Source organism: Hyperoodon ampullatus, assembly GCF_949752795.1.
Source record: "Hyperoodon ampullatus genome assembly, chromosome: 6".
In the NCBI taxonomy this organism is placed as follows: Eukaryota; Metazoa; Chordata; class Mammalia; order Artiodactyla; family Ziphiidae; genus Hyperoodon; species Hyperoodon ampullatus.
The window spans coordinates 80,789,201-80,806,423 of NC_136919.1; the positions used below are offsets into that span (position 1 = coordinate 80,789,201).

Sequence of the window (17,223 nt, forward strand, 5' to 3'; positions counted from 1 at the left end):
TTGTAAATATGTTTCACAGAAAGTTTCTACCTGTACTCTAAACGGGCAAGAAACAGAATGGGTAAGTATAAAAAGAACATTTTATTAACTGAAGTATCTCTAGAGGACAGCCAACATTAACTTAATAAATAAATGTGGAATGAATGGATATGTAATCATGTGTAGTGTTTTAAATCTTAAAAATGTCTTTAAAAATTTTGTATTTTCAATCATAATTCTAAGATAGTTTTCCACTATATTCTTTCCCTGGATCTTGGCTATCCACAAGTATCATGAAAGAAAAATATACACCATATCTACCACTGAGTTATCCATTTGTCTTCTAGAAATAAAGTCATTCTTCCATAAAGAACACGTAACCAATTATTTTAAATAATGGTCTAAATGTTAGGGGCGTATCACCATAAATTTTAGTTGTATAAACTCTTAAAAGTTCTAGATTTTTGGCAATTAATGTTATAGCCAGTGGGAGTCATATTTTTACATATCCTCTAAGTCAAAATTTATATTTACAGTTGATATTTTGTTACCATTGAGTTCAAATGATCTCAGCCAACTATCCTCTTATTTAATTTGCTAGGATGGTATGAAATATCAGTGCTTTAAAGAAATGTGGAATGAGAGTATGAGTTTGAGGTGATAAAAATAAGTTAAATTAAAACTCATGTTTATAATTGCATACTATTTTAGTTTAATTTTTGTCATAAAATTAATTCTCTTCCAAGGCTTGCAAAGTCAAAAGTTAAGTGTTCCGGGCTTCCCTGGTGGCGCAGTGGTTGAGAGTCCGCCTGCCGATGCAGGGGAAACGGGTTCGTGCCCCGGTCTGGGAAGATCCCACATGCCGCGGAGCGGCTGGGCCCGTGAGCCATGGCCGCTGGGCCTGTGCGTCCGGAGCCTGTGCTCCGCAACGGGAGAGGCCACAACAGTGAGAGGCCCACATACCACAAAAAAAAAAAAAAAAAAAAAAAAAAAAAAGTTAAGTGTTCCTCAACATTTTCATGGGTTTCTTAAGCTTTGAACCTAGCTTACTAACTCATTAATTTTCAAGTCATCTTGAAATATTTCCTTTGGAATCCATGGTGACTTATCAGGTGCTATAAAGTTTAACAAAGCAGAGAAATATTCAGTTTATTTGAAGATGCGTTTGCGGGATACTATATATATTTTTGGAAACACTATTCAGTTATAATGTGATTACTTTCATAAAACTTCTACCTCTTTTAAAGTTCTTTTCATGTTCCCTCTTGTATTAGAGATAAGTATGTACAGTTCCAGGATAGGAAACATTCTTAACAGTTAAGGTTATAACTAGGATGTTGCTTACAGATGGGAATATTGCAAACAAGGAAGTAAATCTGAAATGTTTGTGATAGTAAGAATAAAATAAATATTCATTATATTGAAATGAATTTAAAAATTTAAATATAGCAAGGGAACTAATAGCAATTTGTGAGACAACTAATGATTACATTTCACCACTGAAAATGAATAATTACATTAGTAATTGAAGATCAATTTTAACACCAGTCATTGAGGGGGGCAAAAAGAAAAGAATGCAAATGAAATGTCTTCCCAGTTTTTCTGTAGTCTTAAAGAATAATCTTGATTAAGAAGATTACTGCCTCTGGCTTGGCTGGCTCTACCATTCTGATTTTGTCCAGTGCAACCGGGAATAAACATAATTGTGTGTTTATTTTTATTTCTTTCTTAGACCTAAGGCAGTGTTCTGTTTTTCAACAAAAGTATCTTAGTAAGATGAAAGGGTTTTTTTCCTTTTCCTTTTAATCCTAAGAAGGTCTGTTTGAGATATATGCTTCTTACTTATATGTAAATTTTACCAATTTTTTTCTAAATAAAAAAGTGAAAAGAAAACATCTCTCATGTGAACTTAGGTATAGGAAACATTTTGTTCTACCTGAAAAATAATTTAGATGCTGTGGTTGTGAGCCTAGTGGGACATTATGGCTGAGCCTTCATCGAGTCTGCCTTATGTAACTGCTGTGTGTCTGACTCTAAGCTACCAGATGCTGGAAAGAAAGGAAAATGAAAACTATAGTCTTAGACAACTAAATCCTTATTTCCAGCCTAGGAAGACATGAGTATGTAGTGTGTGTGTGTGTGTGTGTGTGTGTGTGTGTGTCTTAGTTATAACCAGTGATTTGGTAGATAACCAGTGATTTGGTAGAACTCTAAATTAAAAGATACACATCTGGCTGTTTCCTACAAAAGTCAGAAAGAATAGATCTTCGCTTTTAAAGATATAGTTTTGAAGATTCTCAACTGTGGTACAGTATGAATTTAGTCACTTAGCTAGATAATGCACTTTACCTAAAAGCCAGAACCTACCTCTCAACATGACATTGTGATTTTTTAAAAGTCTTTTGAGAGAAAAAAAAAAAAGATCTCTAAAAGAAAATGGCATATATACATTTGGGTATCCATGAAATAAATGCCTTCAAATGTATTCCTTCTGGATGTCAAACAGCATGATGTTTTCAATTTTTTTATACACTCTCTTGCATTACAAATTCAGATATCGGAAGGATATTTACTTGAAGGCCACCAAATTAATGTTGTTAAAAATTATTTTATTTATTCTAAAGCCGTGAGAAAGGATTACATTTCCAAGCTTGTTTATACTCTCTTTTTCTGTGTCTACATCCAAATCCCAGGAAATCATCTTCCCTGGGGACACTCTTGCATTTGGATGGCCATGTGCAAGTTTCAGATTTTTCTGGACTTTTTCCCAGCTCCACTCTGATTTCTTGCTATTCATGGGAAGCTGAAAAAAGAGGAAGAATAAGGAAGAAACTTACAAGAAATTATCATTAAAATCACTGCAGATATTTCATTAATGAAAAACTTCAGAAAAATACACTGATGAGAGAGTGTCTGGTAGAGTTTATTATACATTCTAGTGAGGGAGAAAAGAAGCAAAATGCTAAACACATGCATTAACATCATTAAAGACTGTAATAAATACCAATAAAGAAGTAAATAGGGAGCTATGGTAATGAGGTTTGATTACATAAGCCTGGTTAGGGAAGATTTCTCAGAGGGGATGGTTTGTGAAGTGTATCTTGAAGAGTGGAAAGAAGTTGACCATGGTGACAAGGAGATGCTTAGAGTTCCTGCTACACTATGGGCTTCCTCACATTTCTTTTCATGGTTTTCCTTGAGCGTGGAATGTCTGCTCCACTTCTACCCCGTATACTTTAGTACTCAGCTCAGGCATTTATCTGCTTGGAAGCTATTCCTGAATCTGTCTTTGTTTTTCTTCTCCAGGATGTGTTAGATACACTTTCTTAGTGCTCCTTTAAATAATCCACAAATATCTCTCTTAACATACTTCCCTTATTGCACTGAAATTATATGTCTTTATGTCTTCTCCCTGTCTCGTTCCTCTTTACAATCCTAGAATTTAGCACTTTGCTTCATAAATTGTGATTGAAAAAATGACGGGTTATTATTCACAAAAACTGCAAATGAAACTTTGAGCCATGACAGAGCAAGGATACAATAAAAGCTTCGAACTGAAACTCCATCAGGCCCAAACTATGAATGGTAAAGTACACTTGTTCAACCTACCTTTTCTCTCTCCTATTTTTCCATTTTCTTTGCTTGCTGAAGGAAATGTTCTTTCTTTCCATAAATTTGTCATTTTTCTTCATCAGAGCCTATATACATTGGAAGAAGCTAAAAGGAGAAGGGCAGAACAATGGATTTTCCATTATTTAAACCTTGTTATCTTTATATATGATTGTTTTTGAGACAAAAAAATAGATACTTCAAAATCAGTTATAGTCTCAAAAAATTTTAAGTGAATTTCTAGGGAATATTATTAAAATTATGTCTGCATGCTAGAATATAACTTGAGTGAATTAACATAGAGATGATCCATTCAGCTGTAGTATTTGGTCAGACAGTAGGTGACCAAAATGAGCTATTAAATCACCCCATAATCTGGAGGTGAGGTTGAAAGTTTTAATTCAAGTTTCACTATATGGGTTTATCAACTGACTTCTTTTTAAGAAATTAAGTACTTCTCACCTACTGTCTCTGTGGTAGGCAGAATAGTGGCATCTGAAAGATGTCCTCCCATTGGATGTCCTAATCCCCCAGACCTGTGAATAAGTTAGGTTACATGGCAAAGGGGAACTAAAGTTGCAGATAAAATTAAGGTTGCTGATCAGCTGCTTAAATTAAGGAGATTTTCCTGGACTATCTGGGTGGGTCTAATGCCATCACAAGGGTTTGCTTTTTAAGATTTTTTTAAAATAAATTTTTCTTTATCATTGTGTTCTGAATTCAAAACATTTTTTAAATTTTTTATTTTTAATTTTATTTATTTTTGGCCGCATTGGGTCTTCGTTGCTGCGCGGGCTTTCTCTAGTTGTGATGAGCAGGGGCTACTCTTCCTTGTGGTGCACAGGCTTCTCATTGCGGTGGCTTCTCGTTGAGCACGGGCTGTAGGAGTGTGGGCTTCAGTAGGTGTGGCACACGGGCTCTAGAGCACAGGCTCAGTAGTTGTGGCGCACGGGCTTAGTTGCTCCGCGGCATGTGGCATCTTCCCAGACCAGGGATCAAACCCTGTGCCAATACAGGGGGATTCTTAACCACTACGCCACCAGGGAAGACCCTTTAAGATTTTTTTGTGTGTGTGGACCATTTTTAAAGTCATTATTGAATTTGTCACAATATTGTCTCTGTTTTTTTAATGTTTTGATTTTTTGGCCACAAGCCATGTGGGATCTTAGCTCCCCGACCAGGGATTGAACCCACAACCCCTTATTGGGAGGCAAAGTCTTAACCAAGGGACCACCAGGGAAGTCCCCTAACAAGTGTTTTTAAAAGTGGAAGAAGGAGGCAGAAGAGAAGAGTCAGAGACAAGAGATGTGACAGATGTGACAACAGAAGCAGTGTCAGAGAGATGCTATCTTCCTGGCTTCAAAGATGGAGGAAGAATTTAGAGCAGCAGCTAGCATAATGGTACCATGGAGTCAAATAAAATACATGCTATGATGGCAGCCTGCAACATTCAGAGACATTTGCAATGTTAATGAATTTGAATTATTAATCTTTCCCACTCAGCATCTTATTAGGTTTTAAATGGTCAATATTTAGCATCACATTTCTGGAGAGAAAATGAATCCCTGTCGTATACTAAATTTAAAATAAAAGGCTTACACTTGGTGACAAAAGAAAAAAAAAAAAGTTGGAGGAAGAAGCACAAACCAAGGAATACGGGCAGCTTTAGAAGCTGGAAAAAGCAGGAAATGAATTTTCCCCTAGAGCTTACCCACCTCGATTTTAGCCCAGTGAGAGCTGTTTGGGACCCGTGACCAGCAGAATAAGGTAATAAATTTGTGTATTTTTAAGCCACTAAATTTGTGGTTATTTGTTAAAACTACAATAGCAAATGAATACAGTCTTCACTCCCCAAAACTGAAGTTTGAAAAGCAACTCAAGAGAAAAATAACTTTGCTTTTTAGTCAAGTACACTGTTAATTTTGTAATTGTATGAGAAACATTTTAAATTAAGATTACAGTTAAGGAGAAAAACGTCTTGTACTGACTCAGGTGAGAAAACCAAGAACTAGTCAGCCGATTCCCCGAGGTCCAACCTTCTAATTTTCCCCTCGTGTTTCTCATGGTGAGTCCTAAGTCTCAGAGTGTGAAGAAGTTTCCAAAGTGAGTTGGGGCTGTGAAAGCTCTGTTTCCTCTTCCAAGGGACCAAATATCAACGTTGACACTTGAAAGGATATAGAATTCTACAAATTATCTACAACTCCATTTCAGACTTTTAAAAATGTAAATACCTGATTAAATACATGATTGCAGTAGTTTTCTGCAAACAAACAAAAAAAAAGTGGAGTAACTGCAAGCCAATCATATAAAACATTATTCTTTAGCGCTAAGATAAGACTCTTGAAGGCTGAGAAAGAACTTGCATTTTATCCATTGCATTTTACCTTACTTAAAGAAGATAACTGCAACTAGTTTTGAACCATTTCCCTTCTACCAACCAAGAATACAAACAGCAGAAGGAAGAAGAGAAGAAATGTGTGGATAATAGCAGGAAAGATGTTTAATATTAAAAAGGAGCTGTTTGCTCTCCAATACTAGCTAGAATTATCTCTATAGGTCTATTTAGTATTTTATATAGAATTACATTTCTAGGAAACAGTTTACATTCCGACATTACCTTCACTGGACCTTACCAGTGTTTGTTCTTCTGTACTACTTGGTCATGATCTGCTTCAAATATTTCTTTGGTATCTTTATTTTCCTCTCATGGTCATTCTATAGAGACATGAGAAAGAATCCTTAAAAGTGCATTAACTAAATGTAATCTCTGCTCCTTACTACTCAGGCACATTCTACAGGATAAAACCTCAACAAACCCCTTACTGTAGAGAGAGACAGTAACGGTCAAGGCCACCCACCTCTCACTGTGCTGGTGTTAGGAACAAGAAGAGTAGCTGGGAACTCTGGATCACATGCTTCCTCTGCACTTGGGCATGGTTAGCAAGTCACTTTTCAGCCCAGTGGTAATCAACACCAGCCTGGAGCTAAAAGGTAACGCAACTGTCTTCTGTGGCCAATTCTTGACTTAATAAACGTATCAGTCTTGAAAGGTCACGTTTTGGCTTCAACAATCTAATCTGAGTAGCTTAAAAACAGAGCTTTAACAGAAGGTAACCTTAAACGTGAACCCCACTCAGGTCTGTACACAGGCATTTTTGTTTTGATGATCTTTCCTGCTCTTTCAAAGCTTATGGGGATTTTGCAAATCAGGCTTTATTTAGCGTTTCTGTAACTCCCTGTAAATGAGAAGAATGATAAATTTAGTGATAGAGATGGCTTATATTTTGGGACACTGGAAAAAGATCAAGGTCTTAAAGAAATAGTAGTAAGTTCTTTTTTTTTTTTTTTTTTGCGGTACGTGGTCCTCTCACTGTTGTGGCCTCTCCCGTTGCAGAGCACAGGCTCCGGACGCGCAGGCTCAGCGGCCATGGCTCAGGGGCCCAGCCGCTCCGCGGCATGTGGGATCTTCCCGAACCGGGGCACGAACCCGTGTCCCCTGCATCGGCAGGCGGACTCTCAACCACTGCGCCACCAGGGAAGCCCAGTAGTAAGTTCTTTTATGCACGCACATCTCCCACTGAGTTCCATATCGTGAGCACCACTGATTTCACATATTTTATTTCACAATATCTGATTTTCATAAGGTGTCTATCTATTAGCATTTTGGGGCCCATTTAAAAGCATCAGCAACAAACTAGAAATAGAGCCAGAAGTTTATTAAAGAACAGGTCGACTACAGTGTCTAGGCTATCATAAGACAATCAAAACTCACATTTCCAAACTTCATTAAGGGAATGATGAATACTCACTGTTACTTATATGAAACATTTTATACATTGAAGACAGAGACTGAGTGTGAATTAGTGAGGACATTCATTTCTCCCCACTAGAATGTAATCTCCATGAAGGAAGAGATTTTGTTTGGTTGGCTCATTGCTGCATACCCAGCACTTAGCATACTGCCTGGCCCAGAGTAGATGTCTAATGAACATTGATTGAATAGTTCAATAAATTAAAAAGAGTCTGACACAGTTAGAAACTAATAAAAGAATATGAAAAAATAGTTACATTTAAACTTAATGCAGGCATCATTGATTCCTGAGTACTGATGTACTATGCCTTTGCTGCTATAGATCAAAATCAAGAGAACTGTGTAGATAAACTTCATTGTATAAGCAGAAAATTAATTTCATACTAGAAATGGATGGATGATGTAAGTTGAAATGGACTGTCCATTGATGTTCCTAATGTGGTAGCAGAAAAAAAACTGGTGTCTTAAGTGCTTAGTGTTTGATGTCATTAATAATTTTGTAAATCTCTACAGTGTAGAAAGGTTTTGATACTAAACTGTGCATTGTACATAGCTCTAATGCATTGTATTGCCCACCAGTACTTCTATACTGGTAGATTGTGCATTCAGACTCTTAGGCATTAAACATAAATAACTTCTAAATAAATAAATAAATAATGTCTTGGTGCCTGGGATGCAGGTTTACGTAGCTATTATTAAATGCCTACATTAGTCCACCTGGATTGTACTCCTGCTACGCACAAAAAGAAGATGCCGTTCAATTCTGTCAACTGGTTCTCCATATGCTCAGCATTTGTCAAGCCTATGCATATGGGACAGGAGTGAAAACGTGAATTTTTTGTGTGTGCATGCATGCAGATAGCGTTTTTGTGTGTGTGCTTGCATGCATATGTGTGTGTGTGTATTTGTCTAGATGTCTTCCCACCTATAGACCCATAAATTAAGTTCTTAGTAGCTTTTAGCGTACGCACATATGATCAGATGTGCATATTTTCCTCTACACTGTTGGTCAGTAGGGGGAGCTGTCACCTGCCACTGCAGCATGAAGGTGCAAAGGCAAATTCGTTTTCTGTGAGGACCTGTACATCAGTGGTATCTTTTGTCAAAATAAAAACTATAGATTTTGATTGCTAAATATATCAGTAGGTCAATCAGATAAATACCTAAGAAAGAGTACCATAAGACATGTGATAGTGCATATTATAATTTTTTAACAGAAAATGTGTTATAATGCAAGAAAATAAATTAGGTCAATGGTAGATTATTAGCACTTACATACCATAGCATAGCTATGATAGAAAACATGTACATCCTTCATCTTCTCTGCTTTTCTCATAAACCCTATTTGTTTGATTATTTGTGTTTATGCTGCATTTGGTGCACATCCTTTGTCATCTGCAAAAATTGAGAGAAAATGGAAAAATTAAAAAGTAGGAGAAAGGCCCATATGACATGTAAACCAACTTTTAAAAATTTAATATGATGTTTTCAGGATTCATCTAAAAATTTTTATCATCTACTACATACAGGCCCTATATTAAACACTTAGACATATTCTTATTTAATTCTCAAAAATTATCTTCACAGTTGGTTTTATTAATCAAATTTTACTGGTGAAGGAATCACTACCTAGGGAAGATGGGAGACTTCTTCAGGCTCACACTACTAAAAGGTACTTAATTTGACATTTGAACCCAAGTTTTTGACTCTAATTCCCATGTAATTTTCTCTTCTCCTAAACTACTCCTCCAATCAGCTGTTTGCCCAGTCGCTGGTATATGCCAAGTACCTGGGATTATTCTCTTCTCAGAGATAAGTTTCCTTTTCCTCATTCTCATGGTCTGCACTTGAGAACAAAATCTTGCTTAATTTCACCATGTGCTAAAGGTGCTGATGTCATTCAAAGAATCTGTTATTTTTATGTTAAGAAGAGCCTGCCATTCTTCTCTGACCTGGTTGGGCCTGGCCTACAGCAGAATGTTCTGGGAACCTTAGGTAGTGGTCTTGTCACCTGTCTAGAATATCAGGAAATGCACAGAGATTAAGAGGTTGAATCATTAAGAAGCTGACTAGGGAATAAACAGAATCTGTCTGCATATCCCCTCTGTGGCTTTGTTCATGATATTGATTCTGCATTTACTACAGTGTCTGACACAATTATAGTGCCTTATAATTGCATTTTGAGGTATAAAGAAAGATTCCTTAAACCTAAACCTTTTATTAATCAAGATAAGCAGCAGTTTATGTTGTTCAAAAGCTAAGTTGGGTCTTATTTGCTAACACTCTGCTATCAAAAAGGAAGGTGAGTTATTGAATAATTTCATTTAATTCCTGAAAATTGCATGCAAAATACATTTTAATAAGAAACATGTAACAGAAGCATAAGCTCTGTTTAAATGGAGTCATTATAAGTTTTTTGTATGTGTATTGATATAATTATTTGCTAAAAACTCATTATATGATAATGAACTTATCTTAAAGATACTATTAATATTATTGGCAACTCCTACACTTTCATTTTGTTTATTATAGGTGGGATCTTGTCCTAATTTTACCATGTAACCTCCAAATCAATACTATTTTGATTTTTTTTTTTTTTTTTTTTTTTTTGCGGTACGCAGGCCTCTCACTGTTGTGGCCTCTCCCGTTGCGAAGCACAGGCTCCAGACGCGCAGGCTCAGTGGCCATGGCTCACGGGCCCAGCCGCTCCGCGGCATGTGGGATCTTCCTGGACCGGGGTATGAACCCGTGTCCCCTGCATCGACAGGCGGACTCTCAACCACTGCGCCACCAGGGAAGCCCTGTTTTGATTTTTGTTCAACAACTTTTGCTTAACCTGAGCCATATCATGTCAAACAGGGACTTCCCTGGCAGTCCAGTGGTTAAAACTCTGCACTTCCACTGCAGGGGATATGGGTTTGCTCCTGGTTGGGGAACTAAGACCCCTCAAGCCTCGCAGGGCAGCAAAAAAATAGTTAAATACTATTATAGTAATTTTATTATTTGTTTAAAACTGCAAAACACCTAACCTTTAATCACAAAGACCACCACCACCACCAATCCCCGTGCTTGGATTGTCGGCCTCACCTTTGACGTAGTAGGCAGAAATATGAGACTGGGAATTGAAAGAATAAAGATCTAATCTAACAAATTGTGTCAATAATGCTTGAGATCTCAGGTGAGGTTTGAATATAGATTAGATAATCCTTAAAATCCTACAGAGGCAGTGTAGTGCACTGTTGAAGAGCACAGAACTCAGAGATATCTGGCTTCAGTTCAAATACCAGTTCCAACATTTACTAGCTGTGTGACCTTGGGCAGGTTGCTTAAAGCCTCTGGTTCCTCACCTATCAAATGGGAATAAAAACAGCACCTACTTTATAAGGTTGACAAGTATAAGTGAGTTCATATGAGAAGGGCACCTAGAACTTGGCCTGGTACAAAAGATATATATTTGTACTTGCCATTGTTATCTAATTTGACTTAAATATTTAGAACTTTGTAAAATTCTGAGCAGCTCAAATATTCACTGAACATTTACACTTTGAGTCTCTAATTGCATGCCAGCTGCTACACTAGATTTGAGGGCTATATCCATGAACCAGACAAAGATTCCTGCCTTGAGTTTTTACTCATACCAATGTGCTATAATTATAGCCTCCCCAAAATTCCTGTTTATGAAAAAAGTTATTAGCTAGTTCAAGGTTTTGCTTTTTAGTCTTAGTTACTGATGTGTCTAGTTGTAGAAATTTGTTACATCTCTAAACCCGATGATCTTTGCCTCACTTCATACCATTTTTAAGTCAAGTACAGTGTCTAACATATACCAAAGGTTTACTTGATATAATATTTCATATGTTATAAAAAATTATGTCTCATAACCTGCAGTAAATATTTACATAGATTACAAGGTGCATCCCAACTTCAAAAAGTTAAAATGTGAAAGAGAAAAGCTACCTTAGCACTGAGAAAATATTTTATTTCTATTTTTAGTATTAATGATTACATCATCAACTTCATTTAATATATTCTCTCACAATGTAATACAAAGCAAAGAATTCATTGTTATCTACAATCAGAGATCTTCAATAAGATAATTTATAAGATATGTCATAATATTTTTATTAGTCTCATAATATATAATAAATGAAAATATTTAAAATAATTTGGAAATTTTAAATCTAATTTATAATTCAACATCAAAAACACAAACAACCTGATTAAAAAACGGGCAGAACTGAATAGACATTTTTCCAGACAGGAAGTGCAGATGGCCAACAGGCACATGAAAAGATACTCAACATTGCTAATCATCAGGGAAATGCAAATCACAACCACAATGAGATGTCACCTCACACCTGTCAGAATGGCTATTGTCAAAAAGAACATAAACAGCAAATACTGGCGAGGATGTGGAGAAAAGGGCACCGTCATACACTGTTGGTGGGAATGTATATCGGTGCAGCCATCGTGAAAAACAGTATGGAGGTTTCTCAAAAAACTAAAAATGGAACTACTGTATGACCCAACAATCCTACTCCTGGGTATATAGCTGAAAAAGAACAAAAGCACTAATTCAAAAAGATATATGCACCCCAACGTTCATAGCAGCATTGTTTACAATTGCCAAGACATGGAAGCAGCCTAAGTGTTCATCAACAGATGAATGGATAAAAAAGCTGTGGTACATGCACACACACAAACACACACACACAAAATGGAATACTACTCAGCCATAAAAAAGAAGAAAATTTTGCCATTTGCAGCAACATGGATAGACTTGGAGGACATTATGCTGAGTGAAATAAGTCAGAGAAAGATAAATACTATATGATATTGCTTATATGTAGAATCTAAAACAATACAACAAACTAGTGAATATAACAAAAAAGAAGCAAACTCACAGATACAGAGACAAACTAGTGGTTATCAGTGGGGAGGGAGGAGGGGCAATATAGGGGTGGGGGAGTGGGAAGTACAAACTACTAGGTGTCAGATAGGCTCCAGGATGTATTGTACAGCACAGAGAATGTAGCCAATATTTTGTAATAACTGTAAATGGAAAGTAACTTTTAAAAATTGTATAAAATTTTAATAAATAAATAAATAAAAATAAATCAGTCCATCTAAAAAAAGAAGACAATTAGCCTTTATATCTATTTTTGATCCATTGTCCAAATATAAAACAGTGAAAGCCTTGTGTGATATCTTAAAATGCCTTGTATATACTTCACCCTCATAAATGTTTTTCTTTTATTTATACATCTCTAAATCTCTATCCACAGAAGTAGAGTTATTGTTTATTGCTGTGGATCACCTATCTTTTGTCCAATGAGCTTTTTTGTGTGTTTGTTTGTTTGTTTGTTTTTGCAGTACGTGGGCCACCCACTGCTGTGGCCTCTCCCGTTGCAGAGCACAGGCTCCGGACGCGCAGGCCCAGCGGCCACGGCTCACGGGCCCAGCCGCTTCACGGTATGTGGGATCTTCCCAGACCAGGGCACGAACCTGCGTCCCCTGCATCGGCAGGCAGACTCTCAACCACTGCGCCACCAGGGAAGCCCTGTACAATGAGCTTTTAAAATTCATCATCCTGGGCCTCCCTGGTGGCGCAGTGGTTGAGAGTCCGCCTGCCGATGCAGGGGATACGGGTTCGTGCCCCGGTCTGGGAGGATCCCATATGCCGCGGAGCGGCTGGGCCCGTGAGCCATGGCTGCTGAGCCTGCGCATCCGGAGCCTGTGCTCCGCAACGGGAGAGGCCACAACAGTGAGAGGCCCGCATACCACAAAAAAAAAAAAAAAAAAAAAAAAAAAAAAAAAAAAAAAAAAAATTCATCATCCTACTATAAGCATTTTTACTTATTGATACACTCTTCATTAATTTTAATGACTTCAACTTTTTTTCTATTATGAATAATGCTGAAATATGCCTGCATATATATACATATAAATGCAGGTATATATGCATATTTGTTCTTTTTTAAATTATTTTCTTTGGATACATTCTAAAGTTTGAGAGACAAAAGAAAATAATAGATGTTAAATAATTATACTTTGAAGTATTAAAAACCTGAGTTTCATTCCTAGTTCTACAACATTCAATGAGTTTGACCTGAGGCAAACGATCACTCCTTTCAGAGTAAAAGAAATGCCTACGTCTTAAAGTTGGTGTGGGGATTAAATGGGCTAATGTAAAATTGAAATTTATATGAGGAAACTTTGGATAGTGATGGATATGTTTATGGCATAGATTGTGGTGATGTTTTCACAAGTGTAAACTTATTCCCAAACTCATCAAGTTGTATTAAATATCTACAGCTTTTTGTATGACGATCATACCTAAATAAAGTGGTTTTAAAAAATAAATAGGGCTTCCCTGGTGGCGCAGTTGTTGAGAGTCCGCCTGCTGATGCAGGGGACACGGGTTTGTGCCCCGGTCTGGGAAGATCCCACATGCCGCGGAGCGGCTAGGCCCGTGAGCCATGGCCGCTGGGCCTGTGCGTCCGGAGCCTGTGCTCCGCAACGGGAGAGGCCACGGCAGTGAGAGGCCTGTGTACCGTAAAAAAATAAATAAATAAATAAATAAATAAATAAATAAAAATTAAATAAAATTCATGTCATTAGATATTTATTAAGCCATTTAATAAAAAGTAGCTATTATTACTTTCATCATTATCAATAATAAATAAAAGAATATATACATTTTTGGAAAACATTATATTTTGTTGGCTTAATATATTAGAACACCTCTTTGTATATGATTTATTCCTATTCTTACCATTTTTAGATTATAACAATTCTTGTCATCTTTCAATTTTATCAGTATAGCACCAAAAACTTTTTTTTACCCTCTGTAATGATAAGGAAATGGAAACACATTCTTTATGGTGCTAGAATTAGTAGGAAGAATAGGCTATGTGTATGTTATTCTTCTTGGTTTGGGGTGTGTTTTATCAAACCTGTTCTACAAGGTAATATAAACATTTGCATATTGTATAACAAAATACCTTTTTCCACAGTTGTATTCTTTTCTTTCCTTACAATGCACCACCTGAAAAAACTCAGCTTTTTGTTGATGCCAAATCTATCCATGCAGGGCACTCCCAGCTCTTCAGCTTCAAAAGAGACAAGTAAACTCAGGTGAAAAACGTTGATGGGAAGGTATCTGGAAGTGATCAAGGTCTACTCTCAGACCAACCCTAAATGAGAGATCAGTAATAAATCCCACACAGTAAGGAAAATAAAAACACTCCTAATGAATACTTCCTCATTATGGCCCAGGGTTGTAATGTCTCAGATCAAAGATGCTCATATTCATTGAACAGGGGCTGACTAGAGTCACTCCAGCCACCAAAACAGTACATAGAGAAAGGTGATGCTGCACAAAATGAGGGATGCTTTAAGCTATAATCTATTGCATTATTTCAAACATGCTTGAAGGCACATTTAAGTAGGTGGCATAAGTTATGTTGACTTTATTCTGATGGAAATCTCTCAAGTTTTCAAATCTCCATCCAGGTGGAAATATAAAAGTTTTGAGTCATGACCCACATTAAACTCAATCTTTCCCTACAAAACTTCCTTTTTGGGGCTTCCCTGGTGGCGCAGTGGTTGAGAGTCCGCCTGCTGATGCAGGGGACACGGGTTCGTGCCCCGGTCTGGGAAGACCCCACGTGCCACGGAGCGGCTAGGCCCGTGAGCCATGGCCGCTGAGCCAGCGCGTCTGGAGCCTGTGCTCCGCAATGGGAGAGGCCACAACAGTGAGAGGCCAGTGTACGGCAGAAACAAAAACAAAAACCAAACTTCCTTTTCTTTATGTTGTTAGAGATTTTAAGATTATAAAATATACCAGCTACTTCATATAGCCAATAGAGTCCTTGAATATACAACTTTCCCCTCTGTTACTATCCATAAGGCAGCTCATTTTTAGAATTAAAAAACCTGAGATATTTAGTGGTACAAATATATGCCAAATTGCTTATATCGATACTGCTTTGTGAAACGATTTTTACTTCAGGAAGACGGTGGATAGAAGGAGTAAGTTATGCCTCAGAGCCCAGATACATCCTTATTTCCTGACTCTGGTTTCAACCTGGTATTAACCAGACTAATTGGAAATATCTGAATAGTGAGGATAGTCACAGGAGAATCATTAAAAAACAAAAATATTGCTCTCTGTGGGACACCCCTAGAAATCAAACTTGAAGTAGGTAACACTGAACTACACAAAAGCCTTTCTGCTGTCTTCCCCAAGCCTCCTTTTTGGGGCCACTCTACTTCCTATGTCATCCTCTTTCTTTGCCATGAGCTAGAAGGATCAAACCAGTTTTTCTCTCATCTCAAAGACCTGCCACTGTTAAGTGGCAGACACATTTCAATCATGAAAAGTAAAGAAAGTAACAGAGATGCTAGGTCTGTCATCATTGAGCTGCTGAACAAATGCCAACAGAGGCTTATTTTCAGATTTCTTGTGATATAAGAAAAGCATCCCACCATTGTTAAGCTCCTGTTAGACATGCTTTCTCATACTTCTAAATGGAAGCATTCCTCTCTGAAATATATGTTCTGATCCCAGTCTGTTATTTTGAGAATTTTCTTTAAGTGATTGACCACATTGATCAATCATTATTTGTTGTTTTCCTGTTGGCTTTGTATAGCAAAATGATGTCTGGTTAACTTTTTTTTTCTAGATAATTAAAATATCTTGTTAAAAGTCAGAACAACCTATGAAGCTGGTCACTCTTTGGCCCATTTCAGCATTTTATTGAGAAAAATCATCTCTAATTGGGAGAGAGATTCTTTAATTTTTACTGAATCCTCTGGAAGAGAAGATTTCCATTCATAACACAAAACCCAACATAAAAATCCTCTTCATCTATCTTTCAGTCACCCCAAAGACCCACTCATCACAGTATGGCAACTTAATCCCAATCTTCTCCCTCTATTTCTAAAATCTTTTAAAATTTTCCTTTAACCCAACCTCTTGTCTCTCCCATCCCTGCCCTTTCACTCTTTCTTTAGAAAAGAATAACTCCCAGCCCTGAGCAGTGAAGATCAATCGAATGGGTTTCAGTTTACTGTTCTTACTGTCTCGTCCTTCACCCCCTATTCCAGGCTGCCCAACAAAGCCCCAGATTATGGAAACAAAGAAAAAAAATCCTCCTGATATGTGAGAGATACAAGAGATTCTGAATATTCACCTGTAATTTTTTTCCTGTACCATAATAAAGAGTGACATGTTCAAAAGAATAATATATATAAAATCAATTACTAAAGAAATACTATAAGCAAGGGGAGAAATTTTTTATTACTAATCGCTTCATAACGTGACTGATTTTCCATTTCTTCTATAAGAGATATATTTAAGACTTCTTTTTTATGTTGTTTTGAGTGTTAAAAAAAATTCCTAGGTTTGTAATAGTTCTATAAATTTAAAGTAGTACTTGGACATTTTGTTTCCTGCTATTGTCTTTTTTTTTTTTTTTTTTTTTTTTTTTGTGGTACGCGGGCCTCTCACTGCCGTGGCCTCTCCCGCTGCGGAGCACCGGCTCCGGACACGCAGGCCCAGCGGCCATGGCTCACGGGCCCAGCCGCTCCGCGGCACGTGGGATCCTCCCGGACCGGGGCACCAACCCGCGTCCCCTGCACCGGCAGGCGGACCCTCAACCACTGCGCCACCAGCGAAGCCCCCGTGCTATTGTCTTTAAAAGAGAGTATTTGACCGCTTAGCAATCCTCCCTCTGATATGCTGAGCTCTAGCTAACTGACTGTTGCCTCCGATTCATTGCATGAGAGGGAAGAAGTGGCTTTCTTAGTCATAAACCTGA

General features: G+C 37.4%; 1 long non-coding RNA gene across 2 annotated transcripts; it reads right to left on the reverse strand.

Moving 5' to 3' along the window:
• Nucleotides 1-2,581: 2,581 nt before the first annotated feature.
• Nucleotides 2,582-14,512, reverse strand: LOC307054953. 2 transcript variants are annotated; one of them, XR_013810956.1, is made up of 6 exons: nt 14,404-14,512; nt 8,679-8,794; nt 6,222-6,303; nt 4,051-4,124; nt 3,589-3,696; nt 2,582-2,782 (listed from the first exon to the last, which is right to left on the reverse strand). It is a non-coding gene; the product is annotated as an uncharacterized lncRNA (long non-coding RNA). The 2 variants fall into 2 exon arrangements; XR_013810955.1 differs by lacking the exon at nt 4,051-4,124.
• Between the last annotated feature and the right edge of the window lie 2,711 nt (nt 14,513-17,223).